Genomic DNA, 17,045 nt, shown 5'->3' with positions numbered 1-17,045 from the left:
TTTAGAAATTGTTGACAACTTATGTACAGAAATTTCAGGGTTCTCCATTTATGTGAGCTTTTTATGGTAAGTATTACACATTCAAAAATTTGTTTCCCACCATCTATTGTTTATCTTTTAATTTTTTTTAAATGTTACATAAAGAAGTTTTCTATTTAAGAGTAGTTAAAAAAAAAAAAGAGTAGTTTAATCTCTTAATTACTTCCTTTCTGCCTCTCCATGGCTTAAATATTTATTTGTTTCCTTTAAGCTTTTCTATTTTTAAAAAATGACAATTTTTGTTCACTGCACCAGACTGGTTTTTCAACTAAACCAAATCGAGCACAGCCTGGTTTAGTGGAAAGAGCACAAGTCCTTTCCTATCTGTTCTGTGAAATCTAAATACCTACCTAGAATATTTGTAATTGGGATAAAAATAAGATGGACATATATAGCACTGTGCCTGACATACATTAAAAGCTTACCCTTTTATCTTTAAACCATTTTGTCACAGAGAGTGCAGTGTGGCTCTCAGTCTTTCCCCCAGATTGGTAATAGATTGTATCACTACTTTTTAAATTATTATTATTTTTTTTTTTCTTTTTGGCAGCTCTGGGTCTTCGTTATTTTGTGTAGGCTTTCTCTGGTTGTGGTGTGTGGACTTTTCTTTGTGGCTTTTGGCTTCTCTTAGTGAATGATGCTAAAGCTGAAACTCCAGTACTCTGGCCACCTCATGCGAAGAGTTGAAAAGACTCTGATGCTGGGAGGGATTGGGGGCAGGAGAAAAAGGGGGTGACAGGGGATGAAATGGCTGGATGGCATCACTGACTTGATGGATGTGAGTTTGAGTGAACTCCAGGAGTTGGTGATGGACAGAGAGGCCTGGCGTGCTGCGATTCACGGAGTTGCAAAGAATCGGACATGACTGAGCGACTGAACTGAACTGAACTGAACTGTGGTTCATGAGCTCTAGGGCACTTGGGCTTCAGTAGTTGTGGAGCAAGGGCTTAGTTGCTCCCCACAAACACATGGAATCTTCCCAGACCAGGGCTCGAACCCATGTTTCCTGCACTGGCAGGTAGATTCTTAACCACTGGGACACTGGGGAAGCCCTCTCACTACTTACTTTAACTACTGTCTGCAAAGGCAGAATTTGTCTCATTAGCAGACAGCAAGCACGCTCCTTTCACAGTTGTGGATGTTTGTGAAGTCTAACTTAGACTGTTAAGTTAAATTTTTTTGTTTCCCTGGGTCTTTTTCTGAAATATTTCCCTGCTACCTTAATGCTAAGAAGAATATATATACTGAAACTGGGATTTCTCAGTTTGCTTGAATATTTTAGGCATAACAACTTTGAGAGTATGGAAGTAGAGTTATGATGAACTATTTTATTTTTGGCTGCACCATACAGCATAGCATATGGGATCCTAGTTCCCTGACCAGGAATCGAACACAGGGAGAGCATGGAGTCTTAACCACTGGACCGCCAGGGAATTCCCTGAACTATTTTATTACACCAAATTAGTGTCTGTCTCTTCTACCTTAGACTGAACTGTGATTGGCACAGAGGATACATGCCATTCTATATTGAGGTCCAGGCATTTTCAGCCACTAAAGGCAAATCTGTCTTGAACAAAAGAAAAAATTAACCTGGCAGAAAATAAACAATATTTTTGGATCTTAGTATTAATATTTGCTCAGCACTTACAATGTGCCAATGTTCTAAGTATTTGTATTAATTCAGATAATAATTACTATGAATATTATAAAGGTGATTTTTTATTTCTCTCATTCCTTCCATGTATATTAATTGAAATTCTTCTGTATGGAAGAGTTTTCTCTTCTCCCTATCTACTCTTCTATTTATTTATATCAGCATTTACTCCTGGATATTTATTTTATTCCTTGAGGTATAATCAAATACCATCATTATTTATTTTGCTGCTCAAATTATTCCATTTTTGGTCATTGAATGCACTTTCTACTTTTAAAAAACAGAAATAGAATAGAATATCAGAGTTTAATGTGCTGTGATTTTGTAAAATGTTAACATTAAGGGATGCTAGATAAAAGGGATCAGAGGTGATGGCACCCCACTCTAGTACTCTTGCCTGGAAAATCCCATGGACGGAGGAGCCTGGTAGGCTGCAGTCCATAGGGTTGCTAGGAGTTGGACACGACTGAGCGACTTCACTTTCACTTTTCACTTTCATGCACTGGAGAAGGAAATGGCAACCCACTCCAGTGTTCTTGCCTGGAGAATCCCAGGGACGGGGGAGCCTGCTGCGCTGCCATCTCTGGGGTCGCAGAGTCGGACACGACTGAAGCAACTTAGCAGCAGCAGCAGCAGCCTTTAGTTTTCCCCCTTATTCTAAGTCTTAGGTAGGACTTCTTCCTTGATAATTTAGTGAAAGCACCCAGTGCAGTATGCCTGGAATAGAAAAACAGACATTTAAAATATAATAACAAGAGATAATTGAGGCCTGGAGAGGTAACATAGCTTGTACAAGCTAACACATGGTCTCTGGTTTCTCTTTTCTTAAAAGTTAATCTTCAATTAAAACCAGTACTTTCTCCATGTAGAAATGAAAACATTACAGATTAGATTACAGTCTCTTTCAACTAGCACTCTCAATCACAAACCTCTTCCCACTTCTCAGAGACAGCTGTTACCAGGTTTGTCCACATCCTTTTGGAAGAGCTTTCTTGGGCTCTTTCCATTGTCTTTGCCTCTCGAGGGTGGTTTTCGTCTTTGACTCTCCCACACATTTCTATACAGCAGAAATACAAAAAAGAGGAAGACTGAATTGCCCAGACACAACCCTAGCTCAGTGTCAAAAGAGAGATAAGACACATCTACACATGAATGGTCATGATAATAAGTTCTGTTTGTTAAAGGGACAGGCTGAGTATTCTTTGATCAATTCAGATGAATAACAAAGGCTTCCCTGGAGCTGAGTGGGACAAGGTTTCAAGTGTTTTTCAAGTAATTTAATCTACAGCTAAGAAAGGCAATGTCAAAGAATGCTCAAATTACCATACAATTGCACTCATCTCACACGCTAGCAAAGTAATGTTCAAAATTCTCCAAGCCAGGCTTCAACAGTACATGAACCGTGAACTTCCAGATGTTCAAGCTGGATTTAGAAAAGGCAGAGGAATCAGAGATCAAATTGCCAACATCCGCTGGATCATCGAAAAAGCAAGAGTTCCAGAAAAACATCTGCTTTACTGTCTATGCCAAAGTCTTTGACTGTGTGGACCACAACAAACTGCGGAAAATTTTTCAAGAGATCGGAATACCAGACCACCTTACCTGCCTCCTGAGAAATCTGTATGCATATCAAGTAGCAACAGTTAGAACTGGACATGGAACAACAGACTGGTTCCAAATCGTGAAAGGAGTATGTCAAAGCTGTATATTGTCACCCTGCTTATTTAATTTATATGCAGAATATATCATGAGAAATGCTGGACTGGATGAAGCATAAACTGGAATCAAGATTGCCAGGATAAATATCAATAACCTCAGATATACAGATGACACAACCCTTATGGCAGAAAGTGAAGAACTAAAGAGGCCTCTTGATGAAAGTGAAAGAGGGGAGTGAAAAAGTTGGCTTAAAATTCAACATTCAAAAAACTAAGATCATGGTCCCATCACTTCATGGCAAATAGATGGGGAAACAATGGAAACAGCAACAGATTTTATTTTGGGGGGCTCCAAAATCACTGCAGATGGTGACTGCAGCCATGAAATTAAAATATGCTTGCTCCTTGGAAGAAAAACTATAACCAACCTAGACAGCATATTAAAAAGCAGAGATATTACTTTGCCAACAAAGGTCTGTCTAGTCAAAGCAATGGTTTTTCCAGTAGTCATGTATGGATGTGAGAGATGGACTGTAAAGAAAGCTGAGCGCCGAAGAATTGATGCTTTTGAACAGTGGTGTGTTGGAGAAGACTGGAGAGCCCCTTGGACTGCAAGGAGATCCGACCAGTCAATCCTAAAGGAAATCAGTCCTGAATATTCACTGGAAGGACTGAGGCTGAAGCTGAAATTCCAGTACTTTGGCCACATGATGCGAAGAAATGACTCACTGGAAAAGACCCTGATGCTGGGCAAGATTGAAGGCAGGAGGAGAAGGGAAGAACAGAGAATGAGATGGTTGGATGGCATCACTGACTCAATGGACATCAGTAAGCTCCGGAAGTTGGTGATGGACAGGGAAGCCTGGCATGCTGCAGTCCATGGGATCACAAAGAGTCGAACATGAATGAGCAACTGAAATGAACTGAGTCTATTAGTAACTAACAAGTTAGTAATCAGCAAAGTATCCTACGCAAATATCACTTTATGCTTCACTCCCTTTTCACCTTTATTAAACCTGTTGTGTCCAAAGGGTATACAAGGTGTGAAAATGATTACTAATATTTATTGAGGGATTGCGTGCATGCTAAATCGCTTCCGTCTTGTCCGACTCTTACTACTCTGTGCCGAAGTGGTACTTCACGTAATCTCATTTAATTTCACAAGCAGGTGAAATGTTGTCACAAAGTAATGCTGGAATTGCGGTGAGGCCTGCTGGGCTCCAAACTCCGTGTGTCTAACCAGTTTCGGATATGCCTGTGAGGATCCAATAGGCCGGCAAAACAGAAAACACTAAAAACCACTGTGCCATAATTATGACCCACTACATTACTTTGCCAACAAAGGTTCGTCTAGTCAAGGCTATGGTTTTTCCTGTGGTCATGTATGGATGTGAGAGTTGGACTGTGAAGAAGGCTGAGCGCCGAAGAATTGATGCTTTTGAACTGTGGTGTTGGAGAAGACTCTTGCGAGTCCCTTGGACTGCAAGGTGATCCAACCAGTCCATTGTGAAGGAGATCAGCCTTGGGATTTCTTTGGAAGGAATGATGCTAAAGCTGAAACTCCAGTACTTTGGCCACCTCATGCGAAGAGTTGACTCATTGGAAAAGACTCTGATGCTGGGAGGGATTGGGGGCAGGAGGAAAAGGGGACGACAGAGGATGAGATGGCTGGATGGCATCACTGACTCGATAGACGTGAGTCTGAGTGAACTCCGGGAGTTGGTGATGGACAGGGAGGCCTGGGGTGCTGCGATTCATGGGGTCGCAAAGAGTCAGACACGACTGAGCATCTGATCTGATCTGTCTTCTTCACGCGTGATTCGTAGAGTTAAAACAGGTGAGGTCATTTTGAGAGGCAGGTTATCCATTGTTTGGAGATAGAAAACTTGGATTTGGGTCAGTGCAGCTGGGAAACTGAATTCTTTCTCTACGCTTAAAACCCGGACAATTCCTGCCTCAAAGGGTTGATTCTATGACTTAATAAATGAAGTTGTATGACTACCGACAACGAGTAGGCTTTTCAACAAATGCTGGTCTTTTCAGGCAGAAGAGGCTTGGGAATGCAGAATTCAAGCCCGCATTGAACAGGACAGAACCTGCGAGGTCCGTCCGCCCCGTGGAGGTGCTTCCTGAATCCCGCCGGGCGCAGCGGCTACCTTTGCGAGCCGTTGGCGTTTTCCCGCGCAGAGGGCGGGGCGGAGCGCGAGCCCGGGAACGTGTTCGCAGAACCCCACGCCTCGCCGGAACTACATCTCCCAGGAGGAGGGACGCTCAGCCACCTGGCAGGCGGCGCCCACTGTTAGTAGTCTCAGGTGGTAGCCCTGTCAACTTTCCGCCTTGGCCTTCCCTCGTACCGAAGTCACAGGCGCACCATCTAACGAACTCAGGAGGGAAAGGATGTGGTGGTGGGTGCCTTTGCTGTACAGCAGTTTGGGAGTCGTAGTCCCCTCGCACAAGGTTTGGGAGGCTGGGTTTGTCTTGAGTGGTCGGACCACATCACGTGATGACGGAAAGGCGGCCGTAGGCAGTGGAGCGACCTGTGGTGCCTTGTGTGGTCATCACACAGCGACGACGAGCTGTTCTTGGACGCGGTGGGTAGTACGTCTCTGAGAACTCCCGAGTTCGAGAAACTGCATAAAATCTCCCTCGTTGACTCCATCTGCGTGCCTTCCCTTGACCCGCAGCTGTTGGCCTCTCGGGGTGGGAGTTGGGTGGCTACAGGAAACAACGCGCTCCGTAGGCGGGTTGATGAGCCGCGCGGCGAGCTACGTGTGTTGGCTCCTCCTTCGGCCGTGACGCGGAGTCACGTGACGGGCCGGGCCGCCTCTGCCGCCGCCGCCGCTTTGTAAGAGGCACATTGGCAGGTAACGAGCGGCGGCGGCGGCGGCGGGTCCCGAGTCCAGCGAGAGCAGCAGCGGTAATTGGCACCTTCTCTCTCTCCTTCCCCGTTCCAGCTCCTTGACCGCTACAGCTTGCGCTCAGTAGACCATGGTTCAGCTCTTCTTTCCTCCAGCGCCCTTCCTACTGCCCCAGCGTCCACCCTGAGGTTGGGCCGAGCTTCCTTCGCCGGTTTCGTGCGCCCTCAGTTTGCCCAGGCCTGGGTGCTGTCCTTCCTCTCCACCGCTGGTTGTCCTGCGCTCCTTTCTGCCTATCCCTTCCTTGTCAGCCCAGCCCCACCCAGCCCCAGGGGGCGCCTGCCCCTCCCCCCCTCGGGTTTCTGTCCTGGAGGGTGTGGTTTTTCTCTCCCACCGTTGTCCCTTCCAGCCTGTCCGCTCGAGCTCCCGCGCCACGCTGTCAATGACCACCTTTCCGCGTTCACGCCTGTCGCTAGTCCTGGAACTGGACATCTCAGAGCCCAACTTCTGTACTCTCTAGGCTTTCCTGGCAGCCCGGAGGCATAGTTCAGTTCTACTTCTCCTCCTCATTCTGGAAGGCTTTGGTGCCAGAGTCTTGGGATTCAGTTTTCCTCTTCGGTCCTAGTTCCTGTAGGCTGGCTGTGTCACGGTTGTTCTTTAGTGTGTAGGTTTGAGAGGGGTTTTGTAAACTAAAACGCTCTCTTTTATTTTATTCCAAATCTTATTCTTTTCATTGGTGCATTGCATCTCAGTTTTCTTTGCCGCTGAATCACTTTTCCCACTCGGCATTCCCACCTTTTCCCCTGGGTTTTCAATCTGATTAGTTGTCCAGGTATCTCAGGTACCATCACTGTTCTCACCACTCTGATCTCTTCCTTGTTGTCTCTAGGAGTTAGTTGATTCCATCATCATTCCTTTTATTTCCTGTTTGACCTAATCCTGCAGTTTACTTCCACCTCTGTTGGATATTGTTTCTGCGTGTTTTCAAGGTGTCTCCGCCAGTATTTAGGCTTGCTGTGTTCTGCCCTTGTGTGCCGTAACAATTGAGAACTTTTAAAGGTCTTCACAGGGTACCTAAAGATCATCTTTTATTTGAAGGGCATATAATTCACTTTTTGAGTGAGCCCAATTACTGTATATTTTCTCTTTGATTATGATAGTACTTTTAAAATCAAAAGTGTCAGTAATCAGTGTGTTCCTCACTTTTCCGTTATGAGTTGTACATTCATAATTTTTAGTTGTAGTTTAGTTTGTCTAATAAAAGTGGAAGGAAAGTGAATGTAATCCTAAGGATTGGGTGACTCTTGGGGCGGGATCTGTCTGTCTCAGGAAAGGGAATAAATTCACTCGCTGGAGATGAAGGGTCTTCCCATACCCCAGCATCTCTTCAGAGCCCTTGGCTAGGACTGCCCTCTCATTGCGTGGCTTATCCAGGCAAAAGTGATTAGTTTCTCCTACACTACTTTTCTGCTTGCTTCCAGTGTGTTCCTCCTGAGTTTGTCTCCTTAAGGCTAGTTCACACGTGTGGTGAGATTTTTTTCCTCCACTCCTGTCCTCCTTGTTTCCCACAGCTCTGATTTCCTCTGTCTGCTTCCTTGTTTCTGACCTTCAGTAATTAAGAAAACGATTGAAAGAAGGGAGGTTTTTGTTATGATTGAAATATGACTGGAAGTGGTGGCATGGGAATGAGGCCATGGGAAAGGTTTGTGGTAATTGCCCCTCCTGCCTGTTTCCTGCTGCTCTGGTTTCCTCTGGCCTCTCTCTCTATATGTGGGCTGGACCAGCTCTCAGAGAGCTGCCTTCAGAACTGGGCTAGAACAGTGGTAACACCTCTGCTTCCCTTTCCTGGTAACTGGTCAGCCTGTGCACTGCTCATCAGTGGTGTCTCTTGGTATTAACCTGAGTGACTTGTATTGTTTGGTGAGAAATGGTAGGAGAACCAGGAGGAGGATGGGTTTATTTCAGGATTTGTGTTTTGACAGAAACTGGTTGCTAACTCGGCTCCCATGAGTATAAACTGCATATAGAGAGTATAAACCAGTCTTGAAGGTTTGAACTGGTCTGAAGTGAAGCCTGTACTTTTGAAGTGTTGATTCCCCAGTCCTCTTTAAAAATGAAAACTTACTGTTAAGATTTTATTGTTGTCATAAGAAACTTTTTGTGGGGTGTGTAAGTGCATTATAAAGGATTAATGCCTGCTCAGAAGAAGTGGTCTGCATGATTTCACAGGTTGTGAAGTTCCTTTGGTTTTATTTTTAAAAATTTATTTATTTGGTTTTGATGGGTCTTTATTGCTGCGTGAGAGCTTTCTCTTGTTGGGGTGAGCGGTGGCTTCTCTTGTTGTGGAGCACAGGCTCTAGGGTGCACAGGCTTTGATAATACTGGCACACAGGCTTAGTTGCCCTGTGGCATGCAGGATCAAACCTGATCCAGGGATCACACTTGTGTCCCCTGCATTGACAGTCAGATTCTTAACCACTGACCAATAAGGAAAAAGTCCTCCTTTGATTTGAAACAAACCTATCTTTTATTTCTTCTTGTGAGGCAGCTATAAGTCAGCAATGATCAGTTAGCTCTTAGTTGTTAACTTGAGTATATGCAGTGTCCTTTAAAAGCTAAGTAGTATGGCACTGGTGCTGTTTGACTAGTGAGAAGGTGGATCTCTGATAGAGCTTAGAAACCGTTGTTTTCTCTTTTCTCTTTTCCCCAGAAGGAGAGTGGGAATATAACTTGAAGTAAGGTAAAGAGAGGGAATATCACCGTATAAACCTGTGGTAGGTTTTGAAATATTTTTGACCAATTATTGAGAGTCCCTTGGGCTGCAGGAAGATCCAGCCCATCAATTTTAAAGGAAATCAGTCCTGAATATTTATTGGAAGGACTGATGCTGAAGTCAAGCTCCAATACTTTGGCTATCTGATGCAAAGGACTGACTCATTGGCAAAGACCCTGATGCTGGGAAAGATTGAAGGAGGGAGGAGAAGGGGACGACAGAGGATGAGATGGTTGGATGGCATTACCGAGTTTGGTTTGCTCAAACATGAGTTTGAGCAAGCTCCGGGAGCTGGTGATGGACAGGGAAGCCCTGCGTGCTGCAGTCCGTGGGGTCTCAAAGAGTCAGACACGACTGAGCGACTAAACTGAACTGATCAAGTGGACTCCTTTTTTTAAGTCCAAGAATCAAATTAGTTGGTTTTGTTTTGACAATTATAATGTCAACTATGTATGCTGAAATTTCCTACTTTTAAAAATTTTATTTTTTTGGCCATGTTGAGTGGCGTGTGGGATCTTAAGTTTCTCCACCAGGGATTGAACCCATGGCCCCCTACAGTGGAAGTGCAGTCTTAATCATTGGACTGTCAGGGAAGTCCCTCTCCTACTCTTTGTATATTTTCCTGACAGTGTTTTTCTCAAAGATGCTTGTTCTGTACTTTTAAAAGTTATTTTAGTTTTGAAATTTCTTGGCCTAGGTTTTGAAGAACAGGCTTGTGAAATTCTGGCTGACATAGCATGTGTATTATAGTGTGTTTCAGTTTTCAGAAAACTCATTTTCATACTGGAGTTATGAGCTCAATTAAATTGAAACCCAGTTCACTGTTTGGAATTAATTTATGAAACGAGGCTTGGACCAAGGGGTAGGTGTTTCATTTAAGACTAGGCAATGCTCTACTTTTAAAGGGTGTTAGCAATGCGTTGTTTTTTTTTTTTTCATTTGGAACTCTAAAAATAATAGAACATATGTTTGATTAGATTGAACTCTGATTATTTTCAAGGATTTGTAGAGGAGAGAATTTTATTTGGATTTAGACTTGTTGCTATACCTTCATTTCTTTTGTTATTAACTTTTTATGTAAGTTGTCACATAGGAGCTTACTCATTTTAAGTTATGCTATACATACATAATCCACTAATACTTTATTTGTATGTCCACGTCGTGATATCTGGGGTGTTAGTTCCCTGACCAGGGACCAAACCCATGCCTTCTGCAGTGGAATTGTGGAGTCCTAACCACTGGACTGCCAGGGAGTTCCCCCAATACTTTAATGCTTTGTTCTTTACTCAAAAATTTTTACATGTCACAAAAGAAAGAAAAGAAAGAAAAAGAAGTTGCCCAGTTGTATCCGACTCTTTGCGAACCCATGGACTGTAGCTGACCAGGCCCCTCTGGTCATGGGATTTTCCAGACAAGAGTACTGGAGTGGGTTGCCATGTCTCAATCTTCTCATCAAATCAGCTCTAGGTATACCTGTGGAGACTTTGAGAAGCTCAGCGTTCCTTCTTGCTATTAATGTCTTTCTCCCTCTTTGTCTTCTTGAATTCTTTCCATTCCTGTCCTCCTGTTTTCCTCTTCTTTCTCTTTCCCTTGTTTTCTCTCTCTTTTTTGCCTTCTGTTCCTTCAGCCACATACAAAAATACTCAACACGCAAGTCTCAGCTGAGGAGGTTGTATTCCTTCTGACTCTTATTTGCCACCATAACATTGCTGCTTCCTAAGCAAGCAGATGAAGACTTGAAATGTCTTTGCAGTCTCACGGGCTTGGGGAAGGTGTATAGTGCTGTCTGTATTGTACATGTCTACTCAGCTGGAATGTGTGTGGTTTGGAAGGTGGGATTTTTCATTTGATAATAATGTTTGTTGTCAGATCATAAACAAGAGAATGCTGCTGCTGCTGCTGCTGCTACGTCGCTTTAGTCGTGTCCGACTCTGTGCAACCCCATAGACGGCAGCCCACCAGACTTCCCGTCCCTGGGATTCTCCAGGCAAGAACACTGGAGTGGTTGCCATTTCCTTCTCCAATGCATGAAAGTGAAAAGTGAAAGTGAAGTCGCTCAGTCGTGTCCGACTCTAGCGACCCCATGGACTGCAAGCCTACCAGGCTCCTCCGTCCATGGGATTTTCCAGGCAAGAGTACTGGAGTGGGGTGCCATTGCCTTCTCCAAAACAAGAGAATAAGTGGGCTTAAAAAAATACCTAGATGTCCATCAGCAGATGAATGGATAAGAAAGCTGTGGTACATATACACAATGGAGTATTATTCAGCCATTAAAAAGAATGCATTTGAATCAGTTCTAATGAGGTGGATGAAACTGGAGCCTATTATACAGAGTGAAGTAAGCCAGAAAGAAAAACACCAATACAGTATACTAACGCATATATATGGAATTTAGAAAGATGGTAACAATAACCCTGTGTAGGAGACAGCAAAAGAGACACTGACGTATAGAACAGTCTTATGGACTCTGTGGGAGAGGGAGAGGGTGGGAAGATTTGGGAGAATGGCATTGAAACATGTAAAATATCATGTATGAAACGAGTTGCCAGTCCAGGTTCGATGCACGATACTGGATGCTAGGGGCTGGTGCACTGGGACAACCCAGAGGGATGGAATGGGGAGGGAGGAGGGCGGAGGGTTCAGGATGGGGAACACATGTATACCTGTGGTGGATTCATTTTGATATTTGGCAAAACTAATACAGTTATGTAAAGTTTAAAAATAAAATAAAATTAAAAAAATATATATAAATTTAACTGAAATAAGGTCTAGGGAAAAAGTAACTGTCTTTAGGATTTATCGACAAGCCTAACTTGTTTCCTAGACCAAACCAGTTCTTCCCCTCTCTTTTTTCAAGTTAATTTACAAATTTCCATTTTAAGATTGGTTTTTGGGTCAGGCTGGCTGGGACTGTTTTACATAAGAAAATGCATTTTAGAAAATTTGGAAAAAAAAAGTGACTTATCGTTTAACATTTTAATATAAATCTTTTTTCTTTTTTCCCTAAAGTGTACACTTTGAAAAGAATGAGATCATACCTTGCATACTTTTTTTTAATTGAAAAATATAAACTACATGCCAAAGGAGGTATATGAAGTAGAAAAAAAGTGGAGTTTTCAAAGCCAAAAATAAAATGACCAACCAAGAAATGGAACATTAATACCACCTTAAACTCCCTTGTGTATTCCATCTCCTAAGTTACTTTTTCCTTGGGGGCGCGGTTACCATTACCCGATTATTTTGGTCTTACTATTTTTAAGAATAATTTTTACTCGCTATGTATCCATAAATAATATATAGTTTAGTATTGCCCGTTTTCAGTCTTGATCTAAATGGGATTGTGTGATTCTCTGGATACTTCACATCTTTTAGATTCATCCATATTGATTCTTCTCCATCATTTTCAGTAGTATGTTACTCCATTGTAAGGATATGGTGCATCTTATTTTATTGTGATGAATGTTTGTCTCATTTCCAGTTTTTTTTTTTTTTTTTCGATTACAAATTATACTTATTCTCCATGTCTCCATTTGCACCCCACCTCAAAATGAGTAAACTAGTTTGCTGAGATTGTATGACTGAGAGTGGAATTTTGGGGTTGTGTGTAGGGTATGTGTAATTTTAACAGGTAATCCCAAATTATTAGCGTCGTTTTGGTCGCTAAGTCTGACCCTTTGCGACCCCATGGACTGTGGCCCCCCAGGCTCCTCTGTCCTTGGGATTTCCCAGGCAGGAATACAGGAGTGAGTTGCCATTTCCTTATCCAGGGGTCTCTCTAACCCGGGGATCGAATCTCCTGCATTGCAGGTGGATTTTTTTTTTTTAAGGGGAAATTAAGAAAAAAGTTTTTATTTATTCATTTTTGACTGTGCTTGGTCTTTGTTGCTGTGCATGAGCTTTCTTTAGTTGTGGTGCATGGGCTTTTCATTGCAGTGGCTTCTCTTGTGGAGCATAGGCTCTAGGGCTTTTGGGTTTTAGTAGTTGTGGCACTTGGGCTAAGTAGTTGCAGTTACTGGGCTCTGGAACACAGGCTCCAGTAGTTGTGGCACATGGGCCTAGTTGCTCCATGGCATGTGGGATCTTCTGGATCACGGATCAAACCTGTGTCTCCTGCATCTCTTTACCACTGAGCCACCTGGGAAGCCCAGTGTTATATAGTCATTCTTAACTAGGCTCATTTGAACCACTGGGTGCTGGGCTTAGTCATTCAGTCCAGCTCTTTGCGACTCCATGGACTGTAGCCCACCTGAGTGGGACTGTAGCCCACCTATCCTCTGTCCATGGGATTCTCCAGACAGGAATACTGGAGTGGGTTGCCGTACCCTCCTCCAGGGGATCTTCCCAACCCAGGGATCGAACCCAGGTCTCCTCCTGCATTCCAGGTGGATTCTTTACCATCTGAGCCACCATTTGAACCACAGAATATAGAAAGTGACTATTTTCTCAGTTCTCTTGAGGATGTTACATAGCTAGTCTCATTCTGGATACCTATAGGAAAATATAATTCGTGCATACAACAGATATGTTTGACATTGGAGCTAAATTCTTAAAGACTGAATTGGTGAGAGTGCCACATTCTTGCTAACATTTGGTATTGCTTTAATTTTTTGTTTTAGCCAATTCTAGTGGGATGTTTAAGATAGATCTTTTCTGAACAACACACAGCTGGATTTTGCTTTCTTATTGCAACCTGCCAACTTCTCTTTTAAAAACTGGAGCATGGAGACCATTCATGTTTTTGGTAATTATGGATGTTTCAGGTACATTTTTGCCATATGGTCCTGTACTTGTCTTTATTGTTTTTCTGTCCTTTTTGCAGTTTTAATTCTTCTTTGTTGTTGGGCTTCCTCCAATTTAAAGACATTTTTCAAATTTGTAAAAGCTGAAGGAGTATACTGTATACCTTTGAACAAGAGTTATTACTTAATATTCACATTGAGTTTTCTCTGTATATACTCCATGCGTTATCTTTTGAGTCTAAGTGATTTGAAAGTAAAATGCAAATATCTTGACATTTATGCCTAAATGTTTCCTTAGCAAGTGTTTCTTCACAATAAAAACTTCTCATAAATAGCCACAATAACATCTTTACACCTAGGAAAGGGAATGCTTATTTAAAATATAATGTATAATGTCAATAAAATTTGACATCCACATTCAGATTTTCCCAACTGTTCACAAAATATCTTTTATAACCTCCCTGTTCAGTCAGGGTTTCTGTTTCTTTTTACCCTATTTAGTTATTGTCACTAAAGTACATTACTGAATAATAATCCATTTCTTTAGTGATTATTTTCTCAATTATTTATCAGATGTAACTGCCAGTCAGAAAATCATCTGATAAGCAAGAGTTAACTATTGCTGTTACTTGTTCAGTCGCTAAGTCCTGTCTGACTCTTTGTGACCCTATGGACTGCAGCACGCCAGGATTCTCTGTCCTTCACTGTGTCCCTGAGTTTGCTCAAACTCGTGTCCATTGAGTCAGTGATAACTTAATCCAACCATCTTATCCTCTGGTGCCCCCTTCTCCTTTTGTTGTCAATTTTCCCCAGCATCAGGGTCTTTTCTAGTGAGTCAGCTCTTTGCATCAGGTGGGTAAAGTATTGGAGCTACAGCATCAGTCCTTTCAGTGAATATTCATTCAGGGTTGATTTCCTTTAGGACTGACTGGTTTGATCTTGGAGCCCAAGGGACTCTGAAGCGTCTTCTCCAGCACCACAGTTCGAAAGCATCGATTCTTCAGTGCTCAGCCTTCTTTATGGTTTAACTTTCATGTCTATACATGACTACTGGAAAAACCATATCTTTGACACTGTTACTTAGTTAAGATAATTCTTGTAAATGTTAAATAAATTTCATTTTATTGTAGGATAAGTGTAACTTTTTTGGACTCTTAGAAGGCTCAAAGTGTATCCTGTTATTCCTTTGCCCACCCCAAGTTTTGAAACACTGATTAAAGTTCCCTTTTTAATGTGTGAGAATGAAGCCAAACTATTATATTTATAAAAACTTTTAGATAGTATATTCTCATGACAATTCTCTGGAATGCTCAGAATATAGGTTAATCCAGATTAGGTCTGAATAACAGTTTTTTGATGTTACTGGTATATGCTACTGTACAGGTGTTCAGTTGAACAAACATTTACTGCTACTTGTTGGCAGTTGTTAGGTGCTAGGGATATAGGTGAATAATGCACTGTCCCTGTTCTTTTGGTGCTTAATTCCAGTGGAAAGACAGTGCAGTTAGGAATCAGGATGCTGTTGGGAGTGACAGAGGAACACACTGTCAGCTGATTCCAGGTATTGGCCAAGGCTTCCTTGAAGTATTAGGAGTTTGAGCCTTACTTCTCCTGGGTTCTTCCCAAATTCCTGAAGTTAAAATTGTTTCTTTTGTTAAAACATTTTGAATTTCATCATAATGAAGTTTTATTGGAATTTGGTGTTATTTGGGTTACCATCTTACTGTATCTTTTGTTTGGCCTTGGCTTGGTAGTTTATTTGTAGCCAGCAGCAGCAGTAAAAAAGAAAGTTATTCTTAATGTAAGTTAGTAGCTTTCAACATTTTTTTGGGTAAGTGTTTTATTGGAACTTACTAGATGTTTCAACATTTCTCCTCCAATCAAGATCTCATTTTATTTTGATGAGAAATTTCCTGTAATATCAGTTACTTGGTGAATGCTTCTTTGAATTGTTGAAGATCAGATGACCTCTTAAAAAAATTCTTAGTTTAGGTACTTCACCTTATTTAGTATCCTTTTAATTCCTTGTGATTGGGAGTGCTAAGTTAATGGTGGAAAAAATACCCCTGTACAGAACATTCCAGGTAGTGGTGACAGGAATAAAATTCTTGTTAGCTAGAGGAGGCCATTTACTATTTTAATCAACGAACTTTCAACTTTCATTTTTTTAAAGGCAGTTTGAGCTGTTTAATTGTTCTGGTGCTTATCTCACTTTACCAAAAGATCCCAGCTGTAATGGGATGTAGCTGGCATACCCTGAACCAATTTATATACTTTGGTCTAGACATCTGTGGGACAAAGAAATGACCAGGGTCACAAAGGATTTTGTTGCAGTGACTTCAGGCCTGTAGTGATAGTTGTACAGCTTCATAAATACTAAAAATCACTGAATTGTACACTTAAGAGTGGACTCTACAATACTCATTATACCTCAGTAAAGTTATTTCAGTTGTTTGAATAAATCAACAATATTTTGAAACACTTAACAAAGAAAGTGGTCAGTGTACTTTAATCCTATAGTTGCTACCAGTTATGATCTAGTTTAACCATTTGAGTGAGGTACATTATCTTGTGTGGTGCTCCTTACAGACTTGTGAAAGAGTAAAATGCTCAAGGTTACTTAATCTAGTAATTTGTGCGACTTCCAAGACTGTACTCCTAATCATAATACTATACTACTTTATCTGTCTGAAATACTTCTGTCAGGAGTACAGCCAAGTGCTAGCTGATAAGTCAAACAATGTCCACATTTGTGGTACGTAAGGCTGGGGTTTTGTAATGGACGGGGAATGAGGAATGGATATATGCAGGTGGGGCCCTTGAACTCCTGTGTCTAGTTCCTCTAGACCCATTTGACTTTATCTGCTTTATGTGTTAGGATTTAGTCACTGGTTTGGTTGGACTTGGTTTCTGTGGTTTAAAAACAAAGCAACACACTTGCTTTTGCTTGAGTTTTCCATTCTGATTTTACTAGCTGTTCTCATCAGCATGGTGAGCTGGTCTGTAAGCTCTCTGCCAGTTTAGGTGTGTCCTTTGAGGAAGGTGAGGCACACAGCACTGAGAAGCGGCCATTGATAGCACACTGGCACATCCTAAGAACAACAGGAAGGCTGTAAAAATTACGCTTAAGAACTCAAGCTGCTGTTAAGTAGGGCTGTTTAGTATATTGTTGCTGCTGCTGCTAAGTCGCTTCAGTCATGTCCGACTCTGTGCAACCCCATAGACGGCAGCCCACCAGGCTCCCCCGTCCCTGGGATTCTCCAGGCAAGAACACTGGAGTGGGTTGCCATTTCCTTCTCTGATGCATGAAAGTGAAAAGTGAAAGTG

At 42.1% G+C, this 17,045-nt stretch overlaps 1 protein-coding gene across 4 annotated transcripts in view; it reads left to right on the top strand.

The window, feature by feature from the left end:
* Nucleotides 1–5,917: 5,917 nt before the first annotated feature.
* UBAP2 (ubiquitin associated protein 2) overlaps nt 5,918–17,045 on the top strand; it is a 119,395-nt gene continuing 108,267 nt past the window's right edge. For 3 of the 4 annotated variants that reach the window (XM_044940194.2, XM_044940193.2, XM_044940191.2), the window contains exon 1: nt 6,131–6,268. The gene's annotated coding sequence lies outside the window, so the exon portion shown is untranslated. Of the gene's footprint in view, nt 5,943–6,130; nt 6,269–17,045 lie in introns of those variants that run through there. The other variant, XM_044940192.2, reaches the window with a different exon arrangement.

This window comes from Bubalus bubalis, chromosome 3 (genome assembly GCF_019923935.1).
Source record: "Bubalus bubalis isolate 160015118507 breed Murrah chromosome 3, NDDB_SH_1, whole genome shotgun sequence".
NCBI lineage: Eukaryota > Metazoa > Chordata > Mammalia > Artiodactyla > Bovidae > Bubalus > Bubalus bubalis.
The sequence above is the reverse complement of the archived record's forward strand: the minus strand, read 5'-3'. Positions and strand labels throughout refer to the sequence as shown.